The following is a 25,112-nucleotide window of genomic DNA, read 5'->3' as shown; positions in this document are numbered from 1 at the left end:
CTCTTCCCTCAAACTGTGGCTGAACAGGCAGTTGGCATGCAGGAACAGGGAATCCACGAACTGCAGTTGGCAGAGGCGCATATCCCTACAACAATACTTTAAAAAGACGAAGGGAACGCGTACAGCGCAGTTGTAGTGAAAAGGCATCACCTCTGAGAAGGTCACATAACAAATTAATATTAATCCATTCTCAGAAGCAGTTGTACCAAGCCCTTTTCAACCTCAAGACTCTAGGTTTACGGAGACAAAGGGAACATCCCTACCTCCCCAAGTGCCCAGGAAACGAGAAGCAAGATGACTGCACAGTAACTGTCAAGGTGAAGAGTTTCTGGGCCACATGCATGATATAAAGCAATTTAGAAGCGATCGTCAGTCTTCATTCAATGCTTTCATTTAGTAACGAGCTAATAGCATTCAAGAGTTAGTGAACATACACTTATCTGAACTCAATCTGATCAGAGATCAAAGCAGGCATAATTTCTCTAAAGAAACTTTACTGTGAGCCCTAGACATGAATTATAACAACTCTATTTTTAAAATGCCAAATACACATACAATTAAGTTACTCAGTTTTAGACTGCCCTGTTTTGCAGCAAAAATACAATCATTTCAAACTCTTGAATTGACCCTGCCACTCACTCAGAAATCTCAGGATGAATTTAAGGACAGACCTTTGCTTTATTTCAATTTGGAAGTGACCATGTGAAAACTAAACCCTTTCATGTGTTTGTAACAGGTACCACTAGGTAAGGGGAAAAAAACTGTTGTAGACCATAAAGAAAAATAGAAGTATTTGATTATGTGATTAAATGTTTGGGGGAAGATGGGAACAGCTACCAAAAACTTTGATTTTGACCAGGGCAAGGGGGAAATGGAGGTTCCAGGTGTCCTCAAAATAAAGCTTTGTTCCTGGGCCCAAAAGTCATCTTAGCACACACAAGTTAGGTAGACAGAAGTCCTTCTCCAAATGCAGTTTATGCTACTTCAGCGAGTGAAGTAACTAATGCCAGAAAAAACACTCAAATGTGTACAATAGACTTAAGCCAATGTTAGACAGGTTTTGAAAAGAACATTCAACATTCAGACTGTTTTTAAACAGCAAGCAGCTCTAGTGTAGACCTACTCTGTGTATGAAAGGACCTTCTCCAGAATTCACAGATTATAAAAAAGATTTTGCCCATATAAATACAACATTTACATTCTGAATCATTTTTAATGTATGTTGAGAGTTTAAATACCTTCTTTTTAATACTCTCTCTCCTATCCAAGAAGGAAAACCATAAAAAGGAGTTAAAAATGAAGGAACTGGAATCTTGTGCATATTGTTTTGTGTGCCAAGAGAAATAAAACAAAAACAACACACACATCCCCCCCACAGAAAACATGGCGGGGGGGGGGGAGTGGCGGGGGAGGCAAGACTGTAAAGCACAGATCTTTTCCAGTAACTCCTCACTCTTAGCTCCACAAAAGGAGCAACATGCCAAAGCTACAAACAACACCTACCTCTGCAGTCTGAGCACCAGTAATAACCTCTTCACAAATCAAAAGTTACAATAATTACAATGCTAGAAACAAAACTGCTAAACAAAAATCCAGAGCATTCGGGTTGAAGTCACACCAAACTGATCTACTGAAATCTTAACCCAAATTCCCAGATTGTATACAACAAATTATATGGGACTGGGGGGGAGGGGGGGACAACACACACAGAGCACAGGGTACAAAACTAGCTTATATCCAAATTTACAAGGGGGGGGTAGGGGAAGAGAATACATACATACACATACATATGCACAAACTTTAATTCTATGTGTGAAACAAACAGGAAAATTGCCAATACAACTAGATCTGATTTATGGCCTCATCACATTTTTATACCAAGGACAACAGCTACAGGCCAAGTACTTGAGCTGATGCACTGCTTTCAGCTTCTCCATTAAGTACATAACCCTCTGATCACAAGAAGTTCATGAAACAAGACAGGATAGCAAATAGAAGACAAGATCATTTAAAGCTCGCACTTTACCATCATATTTGAGGATACTGGATATTTGTCCTGTCCCTTCTTATATTGACTTTCCAGAAAATTGCTAGATTTGACAGCCAATACAAAAAAAGCAGTAGAGAAACACTCCAAAACAAACTATTGAGGGAATGTATTATAGACAAACAATACTGTTAAATAAAGCTTAGTAACATTAATTTACAAATGAAGCAACTAAAGCCTTTTGCAATAATAAGGAAGGCTAAATCTAACTCTCCCAAAACAAGCCACTAAAAAAATGGCAAGCTGCATCCCTCTGATATATTTCCAAGTAGCATTTCAAAGAACGTCACTCATTCAAAGAATGAAGAAACTCAAAATCACTCATTATCCTCCCTCATATGCACCCTAAAAAACAAAAAAATAACCCAACCAAACACACACCACCACGACTGGAAGTGATAGTATAGCTATGTTCAACACTTAAGCTTAAGACCACCCCCATCTGAGAAAGTTCTTACCCATAGTTACTGGAATGACTTCCTGAAAGAGGTAAACATAAAGAGGTAAAAGGGGTGTTACCAGTAATTAGCTGTCATTACCTTTTGCTTCCTTATTGTATACTCCAGAAAAGCAGCCTGCTGGTTAGGAAGCAATGCAAGACTAGAAGTAGAAGAATGTTTTCCATCTAAGTTAATATGACTGGGGGAACGGGGGAAAGGAGTGTAAATATTACTACTGATTAAAAGTCACAGAGATTATGTATGACCAAAAAAAAAGATTGAGAAATCTGAAAATCTGAGGCCGAGTTAATACTACTCCAATCCTGGATTCCAGCACAGCAGTAAACCCCATATCCTTTCTTAATTAGCATTAGGTGTCTACAAACTGCATGTAAGGGTAATTAATGCAGCTTTATAGGAAGTGCTCTAAGAATCCCCAAAAAAAGCATGGGCTATTTGACAACATTACTTTCAGTTTGCTCCCTTTTAGACCTATTCTAAAAACAAAACACATTTATTTGAAATATGCAAATGATAATCCTAGGAAATGCAACGGGTATTTCAGCAGGTTTTTTTTGGTCTGGTCATCTCTACCAATAGCAACATTTCTGCAGTATGTAAAATGGGGGGTGGCATACTGATACAGAATACAATCACCCTATGGAACTAAACTAGGTAACTGCTTGTGTCTGTATTACTAAACTTTAGGAGCTGAAGTTGATGCAGCAAGTCCCCTGAAGAACATATGTCACTTCCTACACTTAGGCACAAACTCACTTTAAAAATACTTCAGTTTCTCTGGAGCTCATGTACATGCACAGTTCAAGCACTTCGGAGATCAATCTTTTAGAGGAATGAGAAAGGTGAAGGCAGACAGGGAGGGAGGACGGATTTCAGTATTTCTGCAAATTTGATTTACAATTAGAAATAAAGAACCCCAAATAGTCTTTTTCCATGCTGTCTTTATAGCAGTATGTGCAGTTACAGCTTTACAGAAGTTGAAAATAAGTACAGAAAGGAACTAAAAGAAAGCCCATTAATCCTACCTCTAGCACTACAACAACAGCCACTACCCTACAAACCGGTGAGCTGTAGTCCAACTTGGAGTCCAGAGCAGTATTGCAGTACTGCATTTTGGGATCCTGTCATCCACCAAAAAGGCAAACTCACATTGGATACCAGGGTGAACAGGCAGCAGTAGCGCTAATGCAGCCAGGTATATACAGAGGTACAGCGTGTTCATTACAACTGCAGCCAAAACACAGCCTAAGCAACAGAATGGTGGCACTCAGTCCCCCTCTTAGCTGCCGCTTGTCAAACGCTGCTGGGGGTTTGGGGGGGAGGCGGAAGAGTCTCCAATCCCATGTTTGAGACCCCCATTCAAGAGAGAGAGAGCACGCACGAGCATGTGCAAGGGCATGCATGCGTGTGTGTGTGTGTGTGTGTGTGTGTGTGTGTGTTTTTAAAGCAAGCTGTGCAAGAGAGAAGATTACACTGCCAAATTCAAAAGAGCTTCAGACCTCAAAAAAATACCAGCACCACAAACATGCTTCAGCAATGCCACTTCATTCATCTGTTTTAGCCTGATAATACATGAAACATTTAGGAGGTTAAGTGCTGGAAGAATCTGTTTAAAGTTATTATTCCCTCCATTATTTCCATTCCAACCCCAACAGTCCCTGAAACCTCCAAGTCAGCAAAAAGATAACAGAATTTAGCTTTACAAAGGAAAAAGAAAGTTAACAGCATCAAGACTGCTACAGATATTGGGGGGGGGGGGGCACAACAGGGAGAAGGGACATACGTATGTTTTGCAGTTCTTGTCAGCTAATTCATGTTTATACTGCTTCAGAGCATCTCAGTGCCAAGCATGACAACCAGTCAGACATCAAAACACTGCAAGAGTATTTCCACCCCCTTCCATCACCATTGAGGATATCAGCATTAGTATCCTAGACTAGAGCAGTATGTGCAACTTGGGCAGGAGGGAGTGGGAAAAAATCAGAGAGGGGAAACATATTCTTTTACCACTGTTTACATCTCTTGTACAGCTAGATCTGTTTTGTATTATTAATTACATTTAATTTAGTGTAGATCTAAATAATAAACCATCCATTTTTAAAGTATCATTACCCAATTATTAACTACACACAAAACCAGTATTGGATTCTCCCCATGCCACCTCCCCTCGCAATACTTCATTTGATACTCATTCATCTCCAGGATTATCACATAACTACCAGTTTAAAAGCTGGATCAATGTTTTTGCACTTCACTGAACAACCCAATCAATAGCAACAAGGACATTCTGCTGTCAAAAGCAAACTGCTGCTCATGCTGCTGGTCCCCCCGGGCTTGATGTTACAGAACTATGTTAGATAGATCCTACCATGCAGCGCTCAATGTGACACTGATCACTCTGTAGGCACAGTACACGGTATTGATATCGAGTATACAACTAACTCGACATAGGTAAGTAATTGCACCTTATGACGACAAAACTGCAGTCATGACAAACAAGTTATAAAAGTATTTGCCCCTCCTACTGAAAAAAATAAGTTGGTGCAACTGTCTTAATTAGATATGTATGCATTTATTCTTCAAGTAGGTAAAACAAATAGAAAAAGCTTGCTATAAAAAGGCAGGTGAGTACATTTAGCTAGTAAGTATTACATAATAAGTGTTTGATTTTTTTCATTACAACTAACGGAAAGTATATTGCTCTTTTTCCAAATCCTGGAGAGATCTGCAAATCAAAAATATCATTGTGATTCTTGTCTGAAAAGTGTACATTTTATAGTTACATTACACAAATACTAAGATGATGATGGGGGGAGGGAGGCGATAACTATATATACACAAGAGATTCCAGGCATTTAAATCTCTTAAGAATATAAGCCAAAAAGTCTAACAAAAGCAAAATCCACTCACTAGACTGTTTTATATTCAGTCAATCTGTACCCAATGGAGAAGAGCTTACATCCGACTCCTGAATCATGTTATTCTTATTAAATAAAACTATGCAATGCCTAGCTTTATTGCATATTCCACTAAGGCAGACAAATAGAGAATTCCTACGTTTCTTGAAATCAGCTTTGCATGGTGGAAACTAGGTAGAAGAGAAGAGGACAGGAAGAGAAAAAGATAGAGAAACCACTCCAAAGAAATGTCTCTTATGCTTAGCAATTCCAGTTGGCTGATTTTACAGCCTATGTAGTTCAAGGGATGGAACATGCATATCCTCTATTTAAACAAGAATATGAAACTTAACATACGTTGCCATACAAAAGTTTCACTCATTGATTTCCCTTTTATTTTAGGCTACGAAGTGTCCCTTAAACTTATGAGATCTGGAAGTATTTAATTTCACAGTAACAGAGTTAACTTGATCTGGAGCTTTGGTCCTTTGCTAGAAGTTTGTTTCCCTGATAAACACAGCTAATGAAAGTTTTTTCCCTTCATCACTAATAGCATATCTCCTACTTCCATCACTACCTCTTCATCTCCAGATCCTCAAACTATATCACACACAATACTCCTATTAATTAGCCTTGGTCTTCAACTCTCCAAGAGCGAACATACACCACATCTATTCCACTATCAGACTGTTTAACTCACTAACTAGCACTGTCCAAAAGATCAAGTAACAAAGATGTAGATAGAGATGTCCCTCTTCCCTTCAGCAACAACATTTCCAAAAGCTTCTCTTCTCCTTGCTTAATTTCCATAAAATTTGTGCAATCTGTGGCAAAATACAAGCTAGATGCTCAAACATTACTGAGGAGAGATGAGGAAAGAGCAACTAATTGATGCTGACAGCAGTTGCTGTGTAACTGCACATTTTTGAGGGGTTTTGTGTATTTGTTTTCTAAAACAAAGGAAAGCAGAAAACAAAACTAACCAGTTAACCTTGCTAAATGTGCCCTTCTTCTCAAGGAAATTTTACCTCCAGTAACTTTTCCTCCTCTCTATATTGGCCTAGCCTCACTTCAAGTTTCACTGCTGATTCTAACAGGGATATATTTCAGAAGAAACTAGTTTTATTGAAGGATGCCTACGAGCTACAGACTTGCCATCCAAACAAAACCTGTCAGTCTGCTGTAGAATTGTAATTGTTTTTCTTCCTGCCTTGTTTTACTGTGCTGCATTTTAAAACAAATAAACAGCAGTCAAAACTTTGACCTTACCCCCAAGCCTAAACACTCACAGGATTAGTAAACTGTTAGTTTTAGATGTAGTTAAACTGGTTTTATTAAGCAAAGAGTAGAGGAAATACATAACAAATGACACAGGCAGGCAAAGACACAGTCCAGTAGCTTCTTGGAGTTTCACAGGCACCTAATCTGCCTATGCCCTTAATTCCCACGGAAACATTTAATAAATCCACTTGTCACATCTTAAAGAAGGATGAGACTGTCTCAGAATGAAGCATGTTCCTCCCCAGATTACATTCAAAAATTAACTAGTAACAATTCAAAGTCTGAAGGTTCACAGGGTATCCAATATAAGCAACAGTAGTTACACAAGTCTAGACCTGAACCATGCATCCGCTAGCATTCAAAGGCTGTCTCTTTTGTTTGTTTGTTTTTTGGGGTGGGGGTGGGGGCAGCAGAATGTAAAGGAGAGGATGCAGGGAAAGTGTTTAATCACATCCAAATCAAATAAATCTGACTTCAAGTCTCCCTCCTTCCATCAGCAAAAATCAGTTGAGCGTCTACCTTCCAGCTACAGGATCCTTCTTCCAAAAGGCCTACTCTAATCCATATTTTGGGTCCAAGAAGCAGCCACACCTGTCCCCATGACTCAAGTAGTCATTAATAGACAGCCACCTGCAAGCCCTTGTATCCTGCCAAGGGGCTGAGACAACACAAGAAGCCTGCCAGCTTGTTAAGGTATCATACTGTAACAGCCCTGGAAAAAGCAGTATACATTTTTACCATGTAAAACAAACACAGTGCATGCGGTTTTCTCAAACATGTTTATCAGATAGCTTCAGATATCTTTTAAGAAACCAGTAAAGGGATAGTTTTGTTAATATAACATGTAAACATACAACCTTAACATACTTCCTACTTTACACAAGCTAATGATTGTTAGCCCAGATTATCTGTTGAAACCTGTAAGAACATGAAATTACCCTAAATTTAAATTGGACACCTGTTCATGAGGAATTGAACTGAAATTTCCTGTCATTTCCATAAACCAGCATGTAGCCAAGACAACCTCCTGTAGTTATGGGCCTGAAACGTATTTCAAACAGTCATCTAAAAGGTGAAAGGCTTCACATGTCATTACCAGCCTCCTAAGGGACACAGGCAACAAACTGCCAAAACCAACTGTTGGCAACCAGCTAACATTTCAGTACCCAAAGCAGAATCTGAAGATGATCCTTAAAACCACAGTTATTTCACAAATGAAACAAAACCTGGAAGTCTTGCCACAGGTTCCCAATGCTAACACAGAGTTGACAGCCACTTCCTATCACTGGTGTCCTTGCACTGATATTGGAATTTCAGTAGAAATGCATATCTTAGCAGAAGCAGGCTGTTAGGAAAAACAAGGGTGATGACAGGACAGAGAAAAAAAACTCAAGATTGACCAATTGTTGCCAAATTCTCAAACTACAGGAGCAGTTACAATCCCTAAACACAAGGTGTCAAAGTAAATGAGATTAAAAAACATTTATGTATTTTTTTTCCTTTCTTCACCTACATAAGCCAGACCACAGCAGGGCAAGACCACCCACAAATACCTGTACTTCAGTAAGGTTTAGTAGAATCCTGAACAGTTATCTCCCCATCAGTTGTAACACTTATGAGAAAACTAATGATGGAAGAAGTAACAATACGCTGGATCCCCTCCTGGGCAGTAGTCAGTTCTAATGCCCTTCCTTACACTGTGCACTCAAGCTTATTCTGGGCCCCTGCTTGGTTCTACAACAGAAGTTGAATGCTTGCATTCATATCATGTTTATCAACTGCATACTGGGAATTTGAAGAAGGTTGTAATATCGTGTCCCACATTACATTAAACTAGAATCATCTTACTGAACCTCAGTATGAGAGTCATGTTTTGCTAGAGTTTCTAGTGGGAAAGGGTTTTTAAATGAATGATTATTTTGTTTGGCATTGCAAGGCATGTTCATTTTAACATGTGGTAGGTTCCTGTGAGCATACACAGCCCTTGCCCAGTATGTACTTTTAACTATAGTAATACTACTTAGCAACAACTGTATGATGTTTTGTAACAATATTGTAGCACAATTAGGTGTTACTATATTTTGGAATGAAAGTATTTCAAACAAATTGTGATTTTACTGCTGTTATTCAAAATGTGTAGCTTACGCAATTACTAAAATATGTTCTTAACCTAGGGAAGACAGACAGTCAAACTATCAGACAGAAAATCTGATGGCAAATCTGAAAGGAAGCAGAGTTCTGCTCTGTCAAACTAAGCACCGCAACACAATTTTATTAGGTCTACTGGATATAGGGATCCATATACACACAGAATTGAGAAGAGATGTATCTCAATAATTTAACTAGGCAAGGGAGAGTAGAAGTAGCAAGTGACAAAAGGTAGCTTTTATTTGCACAGATCTTTCAAAGATATACTTTAAGTTTCTCAGATTAACTATCTACCTTTCTCTATTGCTAGGTAATTCTCTGTACTCCTCGGAGCACATTAGGGCTTTCTTCTGTATCCCATTTAGCTTCCTAGATTTCAGCTTAGTCTATTTTCCTTGTTACTGACAGCTCTATGACCTAATCCTGATTCTCCTCTCCCTCCAAACCTTACGCCTTCTGCAAGCAATGTTCCCGCTATACCCATTCTCTATCTCCAGTTTCACCTGAAATGCCCCCACACCGATTTCTAAAACTAATTTGGAAACACTATTAGTTATACCCCCAAGAAGCATTGCAGAGATGTAAACAATGCATCTCTGGATAGTTTGGAAATAAAGCCATACACAAGCACACTATGCAGCATTTCTCCATGTTTGACCTAGACATCTCTATAGTGTCAGAACTGAAGCACAGGCCTAATTCCTCTGGAAGAATGAAACCAGAGAAGCAAAAGGCCAAGTTTTTAGTTTATAAAAATCACATCAAGCAGAACAAAGAGGGACAATTCCATCTCACTCCTTTCCTTCCTAGCTCGCTGATTAAGTTTCACCTTTTTCAGTTTAAGAACAGTTCTTCTCTGCCTTCATCTCCCTTAATATCATATAGCTCAGCTTGACTAGGAACTCAGATACCACTTTGATACCTACTTTGATGTTTAACGACTATTTTTCTTCCACAAAAACTGAACCAACATAAGGACATTTCTTCTCCAAAAGCATTTTAACACTTGTTTTCCTGGGTCCAGTTGTTTTGGAGAAACACACAAAAGTTCAGAAACATTTTCAAAGGTGCGAATAGGGGAAAAAAAAACAGCACTTCATTTGCCTTAAAGCAACACAAGCCCTACTGACTTTAGTAAAGCCAAACCAATGCCTTGAGAAACCCTTGAGAAGCTGGCTTCTGATCTCCAACCTAAAGAAAAGTTCTGGCACACGCTGTGAGCCATGAGCTATGGCACAGTGATCTTACAGGGACTTGTCATGACAGAACGCTAGAAGACATGTGAAAAAGTAGGTATCTTCTGGAATCCGTTCTTTAACCACAATCTTGGACTAGCAACCATTACACCAAAATTCTTTTGCTATTTATTTCATTTTTATTACATCATCTGATTAAAATCTTCTTAAGGGCAGATCAGAAGTTCTTCTGCTGAATAAAGAATAATCTTGGCCCAGAAAGGATCTGCCCATTAGCCACACTACCTCCACAAAGACAGAAGCCTTATTAAATTACAACTGTTTGAACAAGGTCAAGCACTCAGGGTTTAATTCAAAGTGTTTCCAGGTATAATGCTGTCAGGTCAACTTAAACAAGCCAACAGAGGCTTTGAGCTTGATTAAATATTAAAACAGAATCTTTCACATCTGTTTTTACCCAAGGATGAAATTACTGTACATGCCTTCAACCAGCTCATTAATACACTGTACACATCTTGCCTCAAAAGGTTACAGGAATACCAATGCTTTCAGAGTGCCTGCAGTGAAACCCACACAACACAGCTAGAAGTGAGGTCACTGCATACTTTAGTAGGATGTCAGTATTTCTTTATAAATGTGAGAGGTAATCAGTTAGACATAGATACATTTTAAATTAAAAGACTGAAGCCTCCAGTGAAGTTAAACCAGTTGCCTTTGATCTGAACCTTTTAATCACTCATCTCATTTTCTTTGATAGATAACTTGATAACAGACACTTGAACAGAAAGTTTGATCCATAATAATTATTTTTCAAACTGGAGGGCTGTCATGTCCAACTAGAAATCTGCTTTTTTTTTTATTTGCAAAGCATAATTTTTAATTGAAACATAAAAAGGTCCTTCAGGATCATCTACTTCAACACCTATCATTTCTAATGATACTTTGATGCTATGTTAAAGTAAGGGAGAAGAAAAAGTATTTGAAGTTACATCATCCTTGACAATGATAAATACACTGTATTAACTGCTCCACACGGCATTTGCTGCCCTTTAAAAAAAAAGGGGGGGGGAGGGGCAAACAAAAATGAATTAGATACTTCTCTAGCACTATCTTTGCTGGAAAAAACAGAGATTTGTCAAATCATGCTTCCTGACTGCAATCCATGAAATGCACAGAGACAAATGAAAGTCATCTATGTAGATTAACAGATGTATAAGATGGGACTTGGAAGGGAAGCAACTTGTGTCTAAACTATGCTTATCTCAGAAGAAAAACTGATCTGTGATTTAATACATACTGAAATGGAACTTAAATATGTCATCACTTGACCAAAAAATAAGTTTACCATAAAACATTCAAACTTAAAATGCAGTCTTATTAGTGTTCTCTTGGGGGTGGAAAGGGAAGGGTAATGGAGAAAAACCACTATTTTAATATCAATGCTCTTGTATACTGAATAGAAGAAAGCTACAAAAAATGGTTTTGAACATTTTTTTTTTATTATTTATTTAATACAAGTCAAAATTATGTATTTTAAACGCTGGTAGTTAATAAGGCATGAGAGTTTGCTTAAGACAACATAAAATTCCAATACAACAGTCTTCTACCACCCACTAATTTACACTTGAATAATATAATCAACTAGACCAAACTATGCTTAATGTAAAGTCAATAAATTTTTTCGGCTGTTGACACAAAAACCTACTGGGAATTTAACACTTGAGGAAATTAATCATTATAACATTCTGGCTCAATGCACATCTATATTGAAATAATTTGGTCTTAATTCACTTTATTTGTAGTTGGATTTAAAGCAGTAAATTTAACAGAAGCTGGCCTCATTAAACTAGATCCAGTTCAAACTGCCTTTCATTATGCTTGGTATATTTGAACAAAGTCAAAAAAGAAGTTTCCTTTAAAAAACAATTGGGCATTATTAAGCAACCCAAACAAACCAAGAGCATTAATATGTAGTACAATAGTAGCCTTTATATTTGATCTGATCATCTGATCAAAAGCCAACATTAGTGATGTATTTGCTTTAAATGTCTTTTTTGAGGCACAGAGATATTTTTTAACTGACCAAAGTTTACTAACCACAGAAATTCACATTCACAAATGGCAGTAAGACCATCAAAACCAAGCACCTTGAGGCCACTCATATAGCATCCCAGCTTTCTTTTTTCTTTCATTTTTTTTTTTAAGCAAACAAGAAAAAAACAACTCATGTTTAATTCCTCTAACCTGGACATAGTTTAGCCTTGTAGTTCCTAGGTTTAGTTTGCCTGGAAATCCACAGCAACAACAGATGGCTCATACAAAACCATTTTGGGAAAGATCCCTAAACCCATGGACTGGGGGAATTTGTATGAAGTCACTTAACCACACAGAAGAAACAGGTCCAGCTAAGATGAACTATACCTACACTAGTCTCCACTCAAGCTAAAAGAGCCCTCTCCCCATTGTAGTAGAGATGGAGGAAGGACAGGCACTGTCTACTCATCATGTAAGCTCTGTTGCCTGCATACTGCAGTCTAAAAGCCTTTTGCAAAACAAGACAGCTCAAACTAAACACATGCTTAAACACATTTCAGTAACTCAAGAGCAAAATGTTAATCACTCCCACACACATTTGTCTTTCCCACTCTGTGGTGGTTTGAGACGGAACAGGCAAGACACTTTATGCAAAGGGATTGCCTGCTCTCAGGTAGACTCTTAGGAAGAAAAGTTTAGATGACATAAATAGACTGGTATATTCAAAATGATTTAGACTTTCTCTTCAAGCCCACACACACATCATCTCCACTTCCTGAAAGCAGATTCAAAAGCTAATTCTATTTGAAGTAAAGTCCACAACTCAATTTGCATCTTCAGAATACAACCATGTTTCCCCAAATCCCTTCCACTACACCTACTTTATGCCTCCATGTCTTCAGAATTTCAGGCTTTACTGTGAGATATAGCCTAACCACTAACATTAAGTTCCAAAGAACAGTCACATATTAGACTGCAGTGGTGAAAAACAAGGGGGTAACATAACATGAAATACAACAACACTGCTATTGATTTAAAAAGAGTGCAGGGAGGGGAACCCTACCTTGAGCCGTTTTAATCTTTTCTCCATTCCTCAAAACAAACAACAACTACCAGAGTCACCTACTCAGACTACTTTCAAACCTACTCCAGTTACTACTATAACAAAATTACTCTGCAAAACAGAAAATGTAGGACAAGAAAAAAAATGAGGGGGGGGGCACCACAAAGAGGTGCTAGAAAACATGCCAACAAGCAGAAACCCCTGAAAAAGTGCATCCTAATCTTTGCAGCTTTACAGTATTGTTTTCTTCAAACATAGTCTGAAAAGCAGTCTACACTCCTTGAAAACAGGTCCTTTACAGCTTGAAGGCAGATCTACCACCTTCAGGTGTTACTCCCCTCCTCTTGCAGCAGTAACTGGAGTGGAAAGGCCATTGCTCCTCCATCCTGTTTTGTATGCCAGTGGCAGCAGCGCTATGTATGGGAAACACACAATCTGATTTCTGTGGACATGGCATACAGAAGACACACAGCAAAGGCACATAACAAACATCACTGAGCCAGGATGGCAGGAGAAAGCCTTCTGGCAACAGATTAAGTTTGGAGCTAAAAGCTTTTAGTCTAGGATTCAGGTCCACCCTCAGGTGGAACAGAATACCAAACCAGCTTGGCAAGAAATACAGAAATCAGGACTGCGTTTTTCAACAGGCAAAAATCAGTAACAGTAAAGCTTTACTGCAAAAATAAATTCAAAGGTGAAGGAAAAGTAGCAACAGCTGGTAAACTGATGATCAGAACTGGTTATCTGTGACCTCTGCATGTGCTACAAAGATTTCAATGAAACATCATAGGTAGCATTATCATTGTCTTCGTGTCTGAGAGTTCTGAGAGAGTGTGCACAGAACGCCAGCTAATTCTCTAGCACATTTATTGGCACGATACTGGGTACTAAGTAAATATGCCATTTCACAGATCATGAACGATAGAAGAAAAGGGGAGGGGGAGGGCAGAACTAGTTTATCTTTTTTTTTTATAAGCTTCAAGCCTCCGTAAAGCTTAGCCTGGTATACTTTTGTGGCTCCAAGTTCTGAATTTGCATGCAAATACCTGAAAGTTCTTCTCCATCCCTCAAAATAAGGGTTATTTGAATGATGTTCAGGAGACTACAGTTCATTCTGTAATCAAGCACTGAGAAAATGTGGTAGGGCAAAGACCATTCTTAAGTTCTCATGACAAAAACGAAGACTCCATAATCACCTGAAAGGTTATCTTACTGAGTTTCTCTCACCCCTGAGTTTTCTCTTAAGTTTATCTCACAGGTCAGGAACACACTGGCACTACAGGTTCCAGGACCATTATTGACATTAAACAAAATGTCAATAACAGAAATCTAGTTTACTGCAGCAGGGCATAGTGTCATGGCATTTGTTACACCAGCTCTGCATCTTCTGGGAGTGGTCACAAGCACCTGCATCAGATTAAGCCCAGCACCAAGTTACTCAACTAACATGAAGAGACAAATGAACACTGCTGAACAGTTGCTAATACCTGCAGAAAGGAAGCAGCTATCAACCTAGAAGTCACCACTACAAAGTTGACAGCATGGAGTTGTATTTTCTTTTTTCACATTTCATTCATTCATTGTAAGCTTGTATTTTTCCCCTTTGTTCTCACTGAATCTTGAACCCATTTTTCCATATATATCTCTATATAGATAGGTAGATATAATCAGCCTTCACAAGAAAACAGCCAACTGCTGCATATAAACGAGGGCGATTCAAATAGAACATGCATGCATATGTGCACACATGCATACATGTATGTACAAAGTACCAAGGCTCACAGAAGCGCTTCTTTTTGAAGATAAAATTTTTCCTTCCCTTGAAGCTGTTTAAAAGTTATTTGCATACATTCCTGAATCTCCACTGCTAAACAGCATTTGAACATAAAACCATAGTCCTACAGTTTTTTCCACTTGAGATTTGCAGTTAAATTATAACAGAAATACTTCCTGGTTAAATTGGACAGATAATGCAATACAACTTTTATCAAACCAATAAATATGTCATAATACGCAAGCCTCAGGCCCTAAGAGGCTTTATTCTTCAGATACTGGCAGTTTATAAATTAGCTCATTTGTAGCATAGAAAAAGCTTCATAATTAGTAACTAGTTTATCATTAAAACCTTGCAATTCACTCTATGATGTCACAGACAAATGAGTTTGGTGCTCATTTACACACACAATTATTTTCTGGCATCTCAGTATATTCAATCCCATTACTTGCTGTATAATTGACTAATTTCAACAGCTGTAATTCTTCTTCCATAAATACAGAACATATTGCATAAGCCAAAATCATAGCTATCACTCTTAAAATAATCCCATATAATGTACAGTTTAAGTTTGACAAGGCTTAAGATGCTTTACCCCGCAGCCAGCAGAAGTTTGATTTAAAAAGCACTGTACAGTAATTAAATTTAAACAATAGAATTACTTAAAGCACCACACTCATCGACTGGTAGAGCTTTTATTGCAGTAGATCAGACTCATTACCTAAAGAGATTGAAAAGCAGCTCAGGATTCATTTACTTCTGGTACTAGAAATTAATACACTTAGTTCTGGTGACAGCAGTGAATGGAACACAAAGTCCTGCAGTTCCAACCATGCCAGGCAGCCCCTCGCACTAACAACGAGAAGTGTCCTGGCTGATTCAAATCTCTAGTAACAAACTTGCTAAATCCTCCTCATCTGGGAAACCGTCGAATACATATTCTTGGATTCTTTCACCCAAAGAATTTGAAATGGCAACCCCATTTAGTACAGACATGAAAAAAAACTGAAAGATTCAGCAAGAGTTTCTCATAGCTGTTTGAAATTAAACACTAAAATATTTTAATGTACCTGCACAAAATCATTTTCACAATAGCCATATTCATGATGACTTGGACTTTCAGACATTTTAAGGTACTTTCTTCCTCATTACTAAGACCAACAACAAATACTACAGCATAGAACTACATGAAGCAAGACAGTTACTTTAAGAATACAAAACCAAGAAAGTCTAAAAACGTGCCAACAGATACAGTTTAGCTCTCTTCTAACTATGTTTCCTGCCCATTACATTTCCAAGGTCTCACTCACAAATTAAGTGCTCAATTTGCATTTTCTGTGCTATGAATTACTCGATTGAGTTAATTCATACCTATAGAAAGCTAGGAGATGAGAATTCTTCTAGTTTTATACAATTTTTTTAATACAAAAACTTTTTTTTTCAAGACATAAATAAGAATTGAGGCTAGTATTCAGATCCGGTAATCCACAACCATGAAAATTCCATGTTAGTTACCAATATACATCAGTTAAGATCATATATTGATAGAACTGAGGACAACAGCTTGATCCTCTATGAAGATTTATCACACCACAACCTCTGGAGAATGTCCTGGAGAACAGTTGGTATCTTTTAAAGATAGGTAAATGATTTAAGATGTTAATAGAGGGGAAAAAAAAAAAATCAATAAAATTATCTGCAGGGTAAGTCAAGTTTGAATTCTGAGTTACCCATGATTAACAAAATTCCACACTTTATTCAGCTGTTTACAAAACAGCAAACTATAAAGCTTTCAAGTATAATCTCGGGAGAAGCCTCCTGCCTCCTCTACACTTCTAACAGTCTCTTGAATCAGATTTAAGCATTAGGCTCTAAAAGCTATTCTCATTGGGTCTTTTGACTCTTATTCAGAGTCAAAGGTTGAATAATTGAACTTAATAAGCATTTAACCATTCTACTGGGTTACAACTCTGGTGTTACAACTCATAATCAAAGACAGACAGTATTAATCCAGTAGCAAAAACCTAGTATCTTAAACTAACACACTAGCACATAAACCTGTTATAAAGCTTCACCTGCACAAACAACCCCTGCAGAATTTGCAACATTGCATACCACAGACAAGAAACAAGTAGTCAGTTCCTTCCAAGGCCTGTCCCAAATATAAATTAAGCACTGCCTACTGTATAGCTCCAAAATATAAATATAAAGTAGTCAGAGCCTTGAGCCAGTCATCTTTTAACTATGTGAACTGATTGTGGAAGGCAGGTAGAAGGGTGAAAAAAAGCTAGTGCCAGTGAAATAGGAAAGGAAGACTCTTCCCCCCTCCAGTAAATGAACAGTCTGAGACTCATTATTTAAATTTCATGTTTCCCACTTCCTCAAATTATTTTAAGTCAAAACTTAAAATACTGAACACTGCTAAAGAACCTAATAAAGAACTCTAACATGACAGGAAAGAGCATGAATTATCCTGGGTCCTATACCACAGTGGGAAGTGAACTCAGATCATAGTTGGCTTTTTCCTTCACCTAATTATTAGCAATGAAACCACAAAACCCAAATTAAGATCTGATCAGCCAAGGTTCCCCCCTTGGGAAGATTTAAGAATGGCTGCACAAAGTAGTAAACCTTGTTCAGCTTAAAGTCTCTGAACTATCTTCATTCATCTAGAAGAAAGATCTGTTCATCTTGATACAATCTTTAAGCATTGTTTTATCACCTACCCTGTCTGCACTAGTGACTTCCCAATTAGCACTCCAGAGAAGTGTTTGAGCTGATTACAGAAGTAACAAAACCCAGCATAGAGTCACTACTGATAGTTCCTGAGAAGTATTCAGTCTGAATATGAACAGGTAAACTGGATAAGAACAAACCCTGAGCATTATCTAACCTGTACCTAGTATGACCAAATTTAAGTTAGATTATTACATGGAGATGTAATTGTCACTTCACTTTCATAACTGGACAGTATTTCTCAATGCCTCCTCAGAGATGGTAAGAGTCAAGTATTTCTCACAGCTTTTCTGTAAAGCTTCATACTGAGGAGACTAAATTACAAACACCAACAATCTTAAGAGGAAAAAAGAAAAACAAAAAACACCCTCTTTAATACATTTCTACTAAATCAATAGAAAAATCTATGTTTTGCTGTTATTTTCACAAAGATAGTTATTTGTTCCAGATTGTGCTACTTTTGAAAAAGCTTGAAAGGTATTGGAACCTCAGGAAACAAAAAGCCAGGGCTACAACATAAATATCAAAACTTTGTCTTGCAATAATAACCCAGGAGGGAACAGGTTCTGGTAGCAAAGGATAAACTGCACCAGGTAGATCCATGATGGGATTTAACAGAGCTGCTACAAAAAAATGTTTTTAGAGACTTAAAATTTTCTGTATTACGCATAGTAAGGAGTTAAAACTACAAATAAAATATAATTTTATATTTTAATACACTTAAATACTTTTAGTAAACACTATATTTGTATTTCAACATAAAATTCAATACATCACAGCCTACTGGAGAATATATGCACATTCGCACAGCTCTTTACAAGCAATAGCTGCAATCCTAGTTTGAAATGCAATTATAAGTCATGCTTCCCTGATAGCATTTCTGTCTACTTCTGTCAGGAATATCTATTTGCTCTATCAGTCTCAATTAAGATTTTAGTTATCCTCTCCTATTGGTTTTATACTCTAATAAATCTGTTTACAATAGAGAATAATATTTAAGCTAATAAATTACTATATAATATTTCCTCCTCCTGATGGATTCCCCCCCCCAAAAAAAAAAAAAGACACAATTTAACATTAAGTAGTAAGTTTTCCTTCAACTGTTGCATTTTAGAGCATTTTAGTAAAATTTTATCCAAAGAAAGCTGCCTCTGTTAAAGGCTTTACTAAGATCTTTACAGTGAATGGGACTGGTAAATCAGAAAACTGCGTAAAGCCTACAAACAGTAACAAGTACAGGCAACGCCTTTTAGACCCACAGAAGCAAATAACAGTGCTATAAGCAAGGCTGTGCCAGAAGGTGTCACTTTAAACTCTGGTATTAGAAGCTAGTACTTTTAAAATTATCATGTAGCCCGAGTATCTTCAGCCTCATCTCCAATAAGGGTGCAGTCCCTCACAACGAAAAGATACCATTGCACAAGACATTCTATTTCAGTCTGGTTTATCTGAAGAAAGCACTAATACTCAGTTTACCTTTGCAATCTTTTCTAAAATATATTGCTTGAGTAAGTGAGTTAAGTCTTTCATCTCATAGATTATTCATTAGATCATTATGCAATAGTTAAATGCCAAGCAGACTATTTTTTTAAAAAGTTATTTCTCTCTCTTCCAAATAAGACAGTATCTCAGATCTTCATATACTACAGCAAAGGTTAAGTCTAAATCATGGAGCAGATTACAAAAGTTAAGTTAGATACTAACAGAAATGGAGAGAAACTCTTAGAAAGATACTGGAGTTAGATGCCAACCTTCCAGTAAGCTAGAAGGAGGCAGAAGGGAAGAAGGGGAATAATTCCACTGAGTACAAAAGAATTTCTTCGGGCTGAAAAGTTACTTCAAATAATCAGTTACGATGGAGTGTATTCTACCTAAAGGTTAGTGGTCACCTAAGCACCATTTCACTTAGAAACAGAAGTTAATTTGATTAAGATAAAGATACTTGGAGTAATCAAACAAATCACAAGTCCCTTTCTCCTCCCCTTCCCTGAGTTTGAAAAACATGCAACATTTGACAGCAGTATTATTACAAGATCATAGAAAACATTTCATCACCCAGGGCTCCTATAAAGAAGGATATTCCTATCTTATACCTATAACTTTATTTCACCCAGCTTAAAACTGCTCACGTAAAATTTAAAACTTCAGACACTGGTTTTCATAATCTTTTTCATTATAATCCTGACATCAAAACAGACTTTCAAGTTTCTGACTTTTGACTTCAACAGTAACAGCCCAACAACACTTTTTGAAACTGTATAGAAGGTCAGCAGCCAGTTAGTGGCAGAAACCTATTCAAGACATGTGATTGGGGGGGGAAGAATATAAGAATCCAGCAGAATATTACATATGTGATAAAAGAAACAATACCCCTCCCCACTCCAAACACTCTTTTGTGAGAGAAATCAAAAGTTACATTTGAGTAGAGATGAGGAACCTGAACTGGTCTCAAACACCCTTCCTCCTGTAAGTTAGGTTAGACACTATTTTAAACATAGCCCCTTAAACCCTCTTCTCTGTCTCTCACCCTGAACAAGTGTCACTGTGACATCCAATGACTTCTAATACATTTCTGAACCTTGCAAGCGGACCACGATACCTTGCGAAAGCTTCTCTCTGGAAGATTGCTGAACTATGAAATCTGTTATTACAGTACAGAAGAGAGTGGCATTACCCGATTCTATAAAGCACAGTAATTCAAATATACCCCTTCATATATTGGTGCTATAACAAAATCTTATTCTAATTATATTTTAGCAAGTCTATTTCTGATCTTCTAGAATTATTCTCAACAAAAACTTAGAGCCTTACAGAACACAACATTTTCTTGGATAAAGCTAAACTGATCTGAAGATTTTAATCTTCGGGGGGGGGGGGGGGGAAGAGGGCTATTTGTGTTTTTTGAACTTTGTGAACACTGTCTAACAAACCAGAAGCATTGTTTTTTTTTTTTCCTACTGCAGTAAGAACAGTTTAAGCTTAATTAGGAGACTACCCTAATTCTGCCTGTCCCAAGATGTACTAGAAACAAATATTAAATGTGGAAAACTATCTTCAATAAAAGCAATCTATTTGCAAACCTAGTTCTATCTAAATTGTTTACAAAACGACTAGCAGACAAGTTTACAATCAAGTTTTGATATGCAAGTTATCACCTTTAATACGTATCTCCCAATACATCAGGTGTACTCACAAGTGTAATCCAAAATAGATTATAATCCTATTCACAAACTTTATTAATCAATAGATAGCTTAAACTGTTCAAGCCAAGCCTCATCAGAAAACTAGGAACGAGTTTTAACCGGCATTTGCCATATGAGCCAGTAAAAAATAAGACTTTCTGTAGAAAAAGAGAAAACTTCATTAAGACAAGGAAACAGAAGTGAGTTCCTTTTGCACGTCTTTAGTTTCCTCCTCCTTCCCTCCCATTTTTAAACTATAAGTCTACTTTCAAATTTTAAAGTATCAACGACCATATGGTGACAATAAAAATCAAAAAATATAGTTGAGTCAAATGCTGAAGACACTGTCTTAATCGATTTCCTTGACAAATAAAAACATAGAAGGTACCATCAAGGAAAGAAAAAAAAAATCGTACAGTGGTCCAGTGCTCAGTACCTGGAACTAGATTAAATACTCTTTAGCATAGTCTTTGTACACATTAAATCCAGAATTCAACAACAGTAGAGCAGCTGCTCAGTGACTGGTCTGCAGAATTCAATGAATGACAAAAGGTTACCTTAATTCAATGAGATAATCAGCGCACATTTACCCACTACCAAGAGTTTTCCAACCATCTGCAAGGCGGCAGAGCTAACTGCCTATAAAACAACTGGAAGCGTGCTGACATGGCCTCACGTCCCTCATGTCAATGAAAATTTATCTCTTAGCAACAGCTAAAAAGAAGCTGAACTTACAGAAATATTTTAGAGGCATCATGAGCCAACAATTTCTTAGTAAGTGATTTTGATTGCTACTGATCTCCAAACAGATGTCTACTCTAATTGGCAAAATCTATTAAATACACAAAAAAAAAAAAAAAAAAAAAAAAAAAAAAAAAAAAAAAGTGGGGGGGGGAGAAAAGCTGTCATGGCAATAACAATAAGAGTCACTGTAGTTGTGTACATAAAAGACGAAGTTAACTTTATTTAAAAGTGCTGGCTCCCAATGATATCACTATCAAAGCAATATCATTTTATCATTAAAAAAAAGGCAAAATTGCTACTAAGGCTGTTGTCAGAAAATTGTAAGGTAAAACAGGATTCAACTAAACTAGTATTTGAGAGGAAAAACAAAAGAACCAGAATTAAAATTACTTTAGCTACTGAAACTACTTTAGGATTCCCTACACACACTAAGCAGAAGCAAATAAGTTGCTTGTGTTTTCTTTTTCAATTAAACATACTATGAAGGTGAAAATACCTTTAATTCAAAATTAAAAATATAAAATGCCATATCATTTCTTTAAAAAATATACAACACTTTTACTGAATTTCACTTTGTGACATCAAAACATTAAGCAAATTAGAAATATATATCAAACCACACAGATTAGCAAAGGGGAAAAAGTTTCTCCTAAGCCATAATATTTTTAGTAGTTCTACTCTAGAATTCAAATCTTCCACAGTTCTCTACAAAACCATCCAGATACAATACTGAAAAAGAAACAATGTAATCCATTGAGTTTAACACTAGCAGATTGCAGGCATTTCTGTTTGGAACTACACAGAGAAAATTAAATAGGGCATGTTCACACAATGAGGTCTCAACTTTTTCTGTTGTTGTTCTAAACAGAACAGAGTTACCAGCTGTCAAAGTCATTTGCTCAAATAATAATCAACTACAGAACATTTATTAATCTAAAAACAGAGAAACGAATTTTATTCCTAGCTTAATTCTAGAAGTTATTTATATTATTTCTGTAACAGGTTACAGTTGCCAATTAGACATGTTGAAAATATCATTTAAGAATGCAAAGTTATCAGAGAGATGAACAAAACAGAGGTTCCCAGTATACACCTCTCCCACCTCTAGTATTTAAGAAATATAAAAGCAAAATCCTTTCAATCTTAGGCTGAAGAGCAGCGACAAATGATTTCCTTCATTTCACAGAGAAGAGTAAGCCCAGGTAAACCTTGAATTTAGAGCTGCATATGAAGTATGTTACACTGCTAATAAAGACAAACAAACAAAAAACCCAACTACCTTTCTAGTAGTGTCATTTCAGTTTCATTTTGTCAGGAAAAAAAAAAAAAGAATGACTACTGGAACAACACCCAGTTTCAAACAGGCCACAAAGTGCTGTGCTTACTACCCTGTAATTAAAATGAGCTCTGTCCAAAAAATGCTAATGTGAACCACTCTCCTCTCTTCCCACACACACTCCTTTGCTGCGGCCACAAACACAGCTGCCTTCCCCACAAGTCCTCCTTATCTTGAAGTGTCTCTAAATTTTACTCCACTGCCTTTGTAATCAAAGAGGAAGGTACAGTTCAGTGCTCACCATCAATAATCAGATAGAAGGATGCACTTCTACAGAGAAATCGGATTGCTACTTGAATGGGTCCCATGCATTTGGGTAGCAGGACAGTATCACTCCAGATAATCCGAAGTAAGCAAGCTACTCCTGATGCTCTGAAGAATATAATATTAAGATAACTTAGTGATCAACTTGAATGGAATTATTCCAGTCTTTCATTACTAAGAACAGAGCTATATTTTTCCAGCCCATTTCAAACAGGAGGAACTCTGAAAATATACTCCATCCCTTAAGCTTACCCTTCAAAATAGCTACACCAATACTCACTTTTGTTTGCGGGAGAGCATGGGGTGTGGAGAAAGGAGGTGACAAAGAACTACCCACAAATGACTTCTAACCCTGAACTCGAGAGGAACACAAGACTTAAGAAGAGGGTGCAGCAGGGACTTTGGCTCTCAATTTTCAGCCAGAGATAGATCATTCAGAAAAGCCAAGAGACAGACTACAAATAGGCAGCAAGGTCTATCAGCCAGTATTTGCTTATTGGCTATACAATTCATGTTCCATGCTCCTACAGCAATCCAGTTACCACTGTAATAGTGCAGGAGCTAAGCATGCATTAACAATTCTTAACTAAGCATGGTATTGAAAGTATAGCAAAAAACAAAATGCAACAAATACGGCATAGTTCATAGCTACCTGTATCATTCTGCTCTGCTCATTTAAGAACATTTAAAAACAACGTTCTTGCAAAAGTCTTTTGTTTGGCAGGTGCTTTTCTAAGCCTGCTTTCCTAAGAAAAACAGACTTACAGGATGCTATTACCAAACCCACAAGCTTTTTACCTTGCGCATCAACTTCTGACCAAGTTTGCCAAAAGGTCAAAGTCTAGGCCTCAAACATACTGACATTTCTCCAAGTTTTATAGAAAGTGACAAGTAAGTGGGAAAGACCCAAAGTCATTCCATTTAGAAAATACACAGGTAATCATCAGCTATAAGCCCCTCCATTAGTTATACCAGCTGGCCAACAAAGATGAGCTCTGTGATACATATGGGATGTACAGGGTCTTACCTAGCCAGCAAATGCATACAAAGCAGAAGCTTAGGACATATTGCATACAGAAGTTTTGGGGGAGATGTGATAGACCTGGGATACTGGTGGGTTACCACAAGCGATACAGAACACAAACGCAATGGAAGCCAGGCTTACATTAGTTCCCCTCCTTCTAAACAGTCTCATCTTTCCTTAAGCAGTTTATACTTTTTAACCATTTGAACAAGTTACTAAATAAGCTAATCTTTCATTTTCTTGACTTTAATAATGTAAAAGGCACATTGCAGAGCATTCATGCCTCAGGAACAGCATGTAAAGGTTGCTGGCTACAGGTAGAAAGTCCTTCAGATTTGTTCTGTTTGAGTGACCATGTGTAAAATGGGATAGCCGTTGGAGCTCTATTTGAAATAATAGTAGAAAACTTCAGCTTGCAATTCTATGCATCTTGTTTCTCCACAGCACCTTTTGTTGTTATTGTAACCAAATAATACTACAGGAAGACTTCTGTTTTCAAAAGGACTGTTAGCAGAGCAACCACTGTAAGTTAGGCAGAAAGGACTGACTAACCAGCATAGAACTGTACAATGAAATAATCTTTAGGTATATGTGGGTAAAGAATTACTTTAACTTCTAGATAGCAAACAAGTCAAACTAACAGCAGATTTAAACTATATTACTGCAACTGAATGTTTGTAAACATCAGCCTAGCAGAGAAGCAAAAATTTAAGTTTCTCTTTTCCCAAAAGCTTGAAATTGACAGGAATCAAATCTAGTGACAAATATCAGAAAAACAAACAAAAGTAGATTGCAAAAGGTAAAGATTACAGAAGTAGCTCTCATGAGAGGCTCTTCCTATACTGAAAGCTCTTCCTATACTGAAAGCTCTTCCTATACTGAAAGCTCTTCCTATACTGAAAGCTCTTCCTATACTGAAAGCTCT

At 37.2% G+C, this 25,112-nt stretch overlaps 1 protein-coding gene across 7 annotated transcripts in view; it reads right to left on the bottom strand.

The window, feature by feature from the left end:
- Nucleotides 1-25,112, bottom strand: part of KAT6B (lysine acetyltransferase 6B) — a 122,665-nt gene that overhangs the window by 75,622 nt on the left and 21,931 nt on the right. The window lies entirely within an intron of this gene.

The sequence above is a fragment of the Rhea americana genome, unplaced genomic scaffold, assembly GCF_003343005.1.
Source record: "Rhea americana isolate MKP2758 unplaced genomic scaffold, rheAme1 scaffold_36, whole genome shotgun sequence".
Classification (NCBI taxonomy): domain Eukaryota; kingdom Metazoa; phylum Chordata; class Aves; order Rheiformes; family Rheidae; genus Rhea; species Rhea americana.
Note: the sequence above shows the minus strand (reverse complement) of the source record. Positions and strands in the feature narration are given on the sequence as shown.